Below are 6,835 nucleotides of genomic sequence, written 5' to 3' on the forward strand. Positions count from 1 at the left end.
TTTTCCATTTTTAAACCATTTTTTTCCCCCTTTTTTTTTAATTCTTTTTTTTTTTAAAATTTTTTTCCCTTTTTCCCCCTTTACCCCCCAATTTTTCCCCCCCCAAACCCCAAGGAAGCCAAAAGGACAAAAAATTTTAAAAAAAACCCCCAAATTTAAAGCCCCCGGGTTTCCCAAGGTTTTGGGGAAGGGGAAAAATTCGGGGGGGAAGGGAAAAAGGTTTTCAAAAAAAAGGGCAAATTTTAAAAAATTTGGCTTTGGGCCAAGGGGGGGGAAAGGAGGAATAAAGGGGAAATGGGGAAAAATTTGGAAAAGGGGGGGGAAAAAAATTTTTTTTAAAATTTTTTTTTTTAAAAAGGGTTTTAAAAAAAATTAAAAAATTTTAAAAATAAAAAAAATTAAGGGTTTAAATTTAAAAAACCAAGGTTTAAAGTTTAAAAAAAAAAGGCCCCCAAAAAATTTTTCCCCCAAAACCAGGGAAAATCCCCAGGAAAACCCCTTAAACCCTAAATTAAAACCCCCGGGTTTTTCCGGGAAAAGGGGGGGCCAAAAAAAGGGAGAAAAGGAAAAGGGAAAAAAAAAGGGGAATTAAACCCAAAAAAGGATTGGGAAAAAAAAAAGGAAAGGGTTTGGGAAAAAGGGAAAGGTTTGGGTTTTTTAAGGGGAAAGGGGGGGGTTTAAGGAAAAAAGGGGGGGAAAAAAAAGGGCCCGGGAAAAAAAAACCCAAAGGTGGGAACCCAAAAAAAGGGGGTTGGCCCAAATTTAAAAGGGAAAAAAAATTTTAAAATTTAAAAAAGGGAAAAAACCAAGGGGGGGAAAAAAAACCGGTTTTTTGGGGGGAAAATTGGGAAACCAAAAGGTGGGAAAACCAAAAAAGGGGGAAAAGGGAAAAATTTTAAAAAGAGGAAAAAAGGGGGGAAAAAAAGGGGGGGGGAAAAAAGGGGCCTTTTTAAAAGGGGGGAAAAATTTTAAAAGAAAGGGGGGGGAAAAAAAAAAGGGAAGGTTGGAAAATTTAAAAATTTTGGGAAAGGGTTTAAAAGGGGTTTTTTAAAAATTTGGTTTGGGTTTTTTAAATTTCTTTTGGTTGATGGGGGTTTTTTGGGAATTTTTAAAGGGGTTTTTAAAAAGGGGGGAAACCGGTTTTTTAAAAAAGGGAAAAAAAACAACCCCCAAAAAGGTTTAAATTTGGGAAAAAAAAACCCGGGGGAAAAAAATTTTTTCCCCTTTTTAAAAATTAAAAAAAGGTTTTTAACCCCCAAAAAAAAAAACCCTTTTAAACCCAAGGTTTAAAAAAAATTTTTCCAAAAAAACCCCAATTTTTTTAAAAAAAACCTTTTTAAATTGGGAAAAAAAATTTTTTTTTAAAAAAAAAAAATTTTTTTTAATATATATATATATATATATATATATATATATATATATATATATATATATATATATATATATATATATATATATATATATATATAAAATTAAAAATTAAATTATTTTTAAAAAAATTTTTTTTTAAAAATTTTTAAATTAAAAAAAATTTTTGGGAAAAAAAGGGTTTTTTTTTGGAATTGGTTAATTTTTTGGGGTTTTTGGGGGGGGTGGAAAAACCTTTAAAAAAACAAAAAAAGGGATAAAAAAATTTTTAAAAAGAAAAAGGGGAAAAAGGGAAGGAAAAAGAAAAAGGGGAAAAGGGGGGAAAAAAAAATTGTTGGGGGGGCGGGGAAAAAGGGGGGGGGAGAGAAAGGGGGTTTAAAAAATTGGGTGGGAAAAAGGGCCCAAAAAAGGGGGGTTAAAAGGGGACCCAAGGAAGTGTTAAGGAAAAAACCCCCAATCCCTTTTGGGAAACCGGGCCCCAAAAACCCTTCCCCAAGCGTGGGCCCCCGGGAAAATTTTTGGGGAACCTTTATTACCGGGAAAATTTTTTAAGTTCCTTTTTAAAAAAATTTTAAAAAATTTTAAATTTTAAAAATTTTAAAAAAAATTTAAAAATATATATATATATATATATATATATATATATATATATATATATATATATATATATATATATATATATATTAATATATATAAAAAAATTTTTTTTTTAAAAATTTTTTTAAAAAATTAAAAAATTTTAAAATTTTTTAAAAAATTTAAAGGAAAAAAAAAAAAAGGGGGGTTTTCCTTTTCCCCAAAAAAAATTTGGGGAAAAGGTTAACCCTTTTAAAAGGGAAGGGGAAGAGGAAAAAAAAGCCGGGGGGGGTTTTAAGGGGAAAGGGAAATTAAAAGAATGGAATTAAAAACCCCCAAAAAAAAAAAAAAAAACCCTTTCCCCCCCCCCCCTTTTTTTTTTCCCTTTCCTTTCCCTTTTTTCCCCCCCCCCCCCCTCTCTCTCTCTCTCTCTCTCTCTCCTTTTTGGGGGGGGTTTTTTTTTTTTTTTTTTTCCTTCCCTTTTTGGGGGGTTTTTTTTTTCCCCCGGAAATTTTAAAAAGAAAACCCGGGTTTAAAAATTTTTTTTAAAAAAAATAACCGGATTGGGTTGAAAAAATTTTTAAAAAAAGTTTTAAATGTTGGGAAAAAGGTAAATTTTTTTTTTAAATTTGGTTAAAGGGAAAATTTTCCCAAAATTTTTCCCCCAAAAGGGCCCCCTTTTTTTTTTTTTTTTGGTTGGGGAAATTTTTTTGGGAAATTTTTCCAAAATTTTTTTTTAAAAAATTTGAAGGGAAAAAATTAATTAAAAAAAATTTTAATTTCCCAATTTTTAAAAAAAATTTAAAATTTTTGGGAAAATTAATTTCCAATTTTTAAATTTTTCCCAATTTGGGGGTTTTTTTAAAAATTAAAAAAAAAATTTTTTTAATCCCCCTTTTAAAAGGGGAAAAAAAATTTTTTGAAATTGGAAGGGGGGGGGGTTTTTTTTTTTCTCCCCTTAAACCCTTTTTTTTGGGGTTTTTAAATTTTGGGGGAAAATTTAATTTTTTTCCCCTTTTTTAAAATTTTTAAAATTTGGGGAAAAAATTTTTGGGTGGGAAATTAAACCCCCCTTGGAAACCCCGGGGAAAACCCCCTTTTCCCCCGGGGTTTTGGGGTTTTTAAGCCCCCCCCATTTTTTTTTTTTTTAATTAAAAATTTAAGGGTTTTTAATTTTTTTTAAGTTTTTTTTTAAAAAAAAAGGGTTTTTTTTAAAACCCCGGAAAAATTTTAATTAACCCAGTTTTAAAAAAACTTTTATGAAAGGGGGTTTTTTCCCCCCAAAACCCAAAATTTTTTAACCCCTTGGCGGGCCCAGGAAGGGGTTTTTTAAAAAAATTTTTTTTTTTAAAAAAAAACCTTTTTGGGGTTTTTTTTTTTTTTTAAAAAAAAAAAATTTAAACCTTTTTCCTTTAAATTAAAAAAAGGGGAAAAAAAAAAAAAAAAAAGGAAAATTAAATTTTCCCAAATTTTTTTTTAAAAAAATTTTAAAATTAAAAATTTTTCTTTTTTTTTTTAAAAGAAAAAAAAAATTTTCCTTTTTTTTTTGGAAAAAAATATCCAAAAAGGAAAAGGGGTTTTTTTAAATTTTTTTTTGAAATTGGAATTTAACGGGATTTGGGGTTTTAAAGGCCTTAATTTTTTTTAAAAAAAAAATTTGGGAAAAAGGGGTTTTTTTTTCCCAAAAAATTTAAAAATTTATTTTCCAAGGGCCTTTTTTTAAAAAACCCCGGGAAAAACCCCTTTCCGGTTTTTTTTAAAAACCCCCCCAAAAACCAAACCAAAACCTAAAATTTCCCAAAAGGTTTTTCCAAAAGCAAATTTAAAAATTTCCCCAAAAAATTTTTTTTTTTTTTAAAAAATTCCCAAAAATTTAAAACCAAATTTTTTTTCCCCTTTTTAACCGGCCCTTAAAAGGGGAAAGGGGGCCTTGGGGGGGGGGGGCCGGGCCCCCGGGGGGTTTCCCGGGGCCCCCCCGGGGAACTTGGCGCCTCCCTTTCCGGGTGGCCCAAAGCCAAAACCAATTTCCCTTGGGGCCCCGGGGGGGGGGAAAAAAGGGCCCTTTAAAAAAGGGGGGGTGGGGGCCCCAAAAAAACCCCAAAATTTGGGGGGGGGGGGCCCTTGGGGCCCCCGGGAAAACCCCCAAAAGGGGGTTGGGGGGGAAAATTTTTGGGGGGTTTTAAAAAAGGGGGGTTTGGGGAGGGGGGGGTTTTTTGGGATTTGGGGGAAAAGGGGTTTTTTTTGGGGGTTTGGGGGCCCCCGGGGAAAATTTCCCGGGACCCGGGGTTAAAAACCCGGGCCCACCCCGGGAAAGTTTTCCCCAAAACCGGGGAAAAAACCCCTTTTTTCCCCCCTGGCCCCCGGCCCGGGAAAACCCTTTTTAAAAAATTTTTTTAACCTTTTTTTTGGAACCCTTTTGGGGAACCTTTCCCTTGCGGGTTGGGGTTTTTTTAAAAACCCCCCTTTGGGGGTTTTTGGGGGTGGTTTTTTGGGGGGGAAAGGGGGGTTTAAGGGGGGGCCCCCGGGGGGGGGGTGGGGCCCCTTTTTAAAACCGGGGAAAAAAAAAAAAGGGCCGGGTTTCCTTGGGGGGGGAAAGGAAAAGGTTTTTTTGGGGGGGGGGGGGTTTTTTTTGGGGGGGGCCCCGGGTCCGGTTTTCCCCCCCAAGGGGGGTGAATTTAGGGGGGCCCCCGGGTTGGGGGGCCCCTTTAAAGGGCCCCGGGGGGGCCAAACCCCCAATTGGGGGGGGGCCCCTTTTAAAGGGCCCCGGGTTTGGGGGGCCCGGGTTAAAGGGGCCCCCGGGGGGGCAATTTACTTAAAGGGGTTTTGGCCTTGGGGTGGAAAGGGGCCCCCCCGGGGGGTTCCCTTAAATTGGTTTTAAATTTGGGGAAAGGGAAATCCCGGGGAAAATTTTTCCCGGGAAAAATTTTTTAAACTTGGAAAAAACTTCCCTTTTAAAGGGGGGGAAAAATTTTGGAAACCTTTTTAAAATTTTGGAATTTTTTTTGGGGTTTTTTAAAATTTTTAAAAATTTTTTAAAATTTTTGGGGAAAAAATTTTTTTTTTTTTATCTCTTTAATTTTTTTTTGGGGTTTTTATTTCCTTCCCTTTTTAAATTTGGGTTTTTTTAAAAAATTTTTATTTTTAAAAAGGGCCAATTTTTTTTCCCCTTTTTAAATTTCCCTTTTAAAAAAGGAAAAAAAAATCAAATTTTTTTAAAAACCCCTTTTAAGAGGAAAAATTTAAAAAAATTTAAATTCAAACCAAACCCTTTTTTCCCAAAATTTTATTTAAAGGAAAAATTAAAAAATTTTAAAAAAAAAGGCCCCCCAAAATTTAATTTTTTTAAAAAAAAATTTTTAAAAAAAAAAACCCAAATTAAATTTTATTGTTTGGGGGGTTTTTTTTTTCGGGCCCCAAAATTTTTTTAATTATTTTTTTCCAGGGTTTTTAAAAAATTTTTTTTTTTTTAAAATTTTTTTTTTTTTAAAACCCAAACCTTAAAAAAAACCTTTTTTTAAAATTTTTTTTTAAATTTTAATTAAATTAACCCCGGAATTTTCAAATTTTCCCCCCTTCCCCCCCCCTTTTTTTTTTAAAATGGTTTTGAATTTTTATTAATTTAAATTTTTTTTTTTAAAAAAAAAAAAATAAAGATGGTTTTTGATTAGTTTTTAAAGGGTTTTTTAAAAAAAAAAAAATTTTAAAAATTTTTTAATTAGGGGGTTTTAGGGGGGGTTTTTTTTAAAAAAAAAGTTTTTAAAAAAAATTAAAAAAAAAAAATTTAAATTTGGGTTTTGGGGGTTTTTTAAAAAATTTTAAAATAAAAAATTTTTTTTAAAAAATTTTAAAAAGGGGTTTATTTAAGGGGGTTTTAAAAATTTCCAAAAACCCTTTTTAAAACCCGGGAAAAAATTTTCCCCCCTTTTTTATTTAAAAATTTTTAAAAAAAATTTTTTTAAAAAAATTTTGGAAAACCCCCCCAAAAACCTTTCCCTTTTTGGGGGTTTTAAAAAAAAGGGGAAAGGGGAAAAAAAAAAGGAAGAGGGGGGAAAAAGGGGGGGGTTCCCCCTTTTTTTTGGGTAAAAAAAAAAAGGGAAAGGGAAAAGGGAAAGGGAAAGGGAAAGGGGAAAGGAAAGGGAAAGGTTTTTTTTTTTTTTTAAAAAAAAAAAAAAAAAAATTTTTTTTTTTTTTTTTTTTTTAAAAAGGGGTTGTTGAATAGTTAAATTGTAGTAGTATAAATAAGCAGCAGGGGGGGGGGGGAAAAAAAAAATTTTGTTGTTGTTGTTTTTTTTTTTTTAAAATACCATTAATAGTAGTAATAGTTTTTTGGGGGGGGGGTTGTTGTTGTTGTTGTTGTTGTTGTTGTTTTGTTTTTAATGGTATTTTAAATTAGTTAAAGTAAAATTTTTAAAAGGGGGGTTTTTTGGGAAAAGTAATTTTGGAATTTAAAAAGGGGAAAAAATTTTTTTCCAAATTGGGGTTTTTTTTGGGGTTTTCCTTGGTTTAAATTTAATTTCAAAAAATTTTTAAAAAAAAAAAAAAAAATTTTAAAAATTTTTTTTTAAAAAGGGAGGGGTTTTAAAGGTTAAATTGGGGAAAACAAAAAAATTTTTTGGGTTTTTGGGGGGGGAAAGGGGCTTGGGAGGGTTTTTTAAATTTTGGGGGAAAAATTTGGTTTTTAATGTTTTTTTTGAAAGGGGTTTTTTGTTTGTTAAATTGGTTGATTTTTGGGGGAAAAAGGTTAAATTTTTTTTGTTTTAAAAAATTTTTTTTTTTTGAGGTTCCCAAAAAGGGGTTTTTAAATTTTTCCCTTTAAAAATTTTTTAAAAATTTTAAAAAGGGGGGAAACCAAAAATTTTATCCCTTTAAAATTTTTTTAAAAAATTTTAAA

Source organism: Portunus trituberculatus, unplaced genomic scaffold (genome assembly GCF_017591435.1).
Source record: "Portunus trituberculatus isolate SZX2019 unplaced genomic scaffold, ASM1759143v1 PGA_scaffold_205__4_contigs__length_1045770, whole genome shotgun sequence".
NCBI classification, from domain to species: domain Eukaryota; kingdom Metazoa; phylum Arthropoda; class Malacostraca; order Decapoda; family Portunidae; genus Portunus; species Portunus trituberculatus.